Source organism: Desmodus rotundus, chromosome 5 (assembly GCF_022682495.2).
Source record: "Desmodus rotundus isolate HL8 chromosome 5, HLdesRot8A.1, whole genome shotgun sequence".
Classification (NCBI taxonomy): Eukaryota; Metazoa; Chordata; class Mammalia; order Chiroptera; family Phyllostomidae; genus Desmodus; species Desmodus rotundus.
Window position 1 is genome coordinate 80,414,369 of NC_071391.1, and position 1,199 is coordinate 80,415,567.

The window sequence follows — 1,199 nt, forward strand, 5'->3', positions numbered from 1 at the left end:
CCCTTAAAAGTAGTACCTCTTCTATGGTTTCCAAGGCCCTCTACAATCTGGCTCTCACCTGTCTTCAATGAGCCATCCACAGTGGGCCATTGTTTTTTTTCTTCTTTATCTGTGCCTGTACAGTTTTTGGTTTTTAAGCGAATGTAATTATTTAAATATGCCAATTGGGAGTCAATGAGTAGTAGTGGAAAGATCCTATGATTTAGACACAAACAAACCCTCAGTTCATGTTAAAGTTCTGTATTTAAAATGTGTGTTACCTAATCTTTTTGTAGTTCATAAGCATGATGATTGCATAGTCACACTCTTGTGTGAGATGTGCCTCCTTCAACCTTGTTACAACACTGGCACATTACCTGACTGATGTGGAAAAAAGTGTGTGACATGCTGCCTACAAGAAACTCACCTCAGAACAAAAGAGCTACACAGACTGAAAGTAAAGGGCTGCAAACCAAAATTCCATGAAAATGGAGAAGGAAAAAAAAGCCAGGGTTGCGATACTTATATCTTACAAAATAGAATTCAAAACAAAAGCCATAAAAAGAGACCCAGAAGGACACTTCATAATACTCAAGGGAAGAATCCATCAAAAAGACATAAACATTATAAACATATATGCACCTAATATAGGAGCACCCAAATACATAAGGAAAATTTTGGAGGACTTCAAGAAAGATATAGACAGCAACACACTGATACTAGGGGAAATTAATACCTCACTGTCAAAAATGGGAAGACCTCCCAAACAAAATATCAATAAGGATATTGTGGCATTGAACAATGCCCTAGATCAAATGGACTTAACTGATATATAAAAAGCCTTTCATTTCAAAGAAACAAAATACAAATTCTTTTCAAATGCACATGGAACATTTTCAAAGATAGACCACATGATAGGACACAGAAGAGGCCTCAACAAATTGAAGAAAATTGAAATCATATCAAGCATTTTCTCTGACCACAAGGGACTGAAACTAGAAAACAACCTCAGTGGAAAAAACTCAAAAACACTCAAAATCACAGACATCGAATAGCATGCTGTTAAGCAATGAATGGGTCAAGAATGAGAACAAAGAAGAAATCAACAAGTTTCTGGAAACAAATCAAAATGAACTCACAACAATCCAAAACCTATGGGACACAGCAAAGGCACTCCTGAGAGGGAAGTTCATATTGATACAGGCCTACCTAAAGAAGAT

At 36.4% G+C, this 1,199-nt stretch overlaps 1 non-coding gene across 1 annotated transcript; it reads left to right on the forward strand.

Moving 5' to 3' along the window:
* Positions 1 to 263: 263 nt before the first annotated feature.
* Positions 264 to 366, forward strand: LOC112314437 (small nucleolar RNA U13). Its single transcript, XR_002975798.2, has one exon. It is a non-coding gene; the product is annotated as a small nucleolar RNA U13 (small nucleolar RNA).
* The last annotated feature ends 833 nt before the right edge of the window (positions 367 to 1,199 follow it).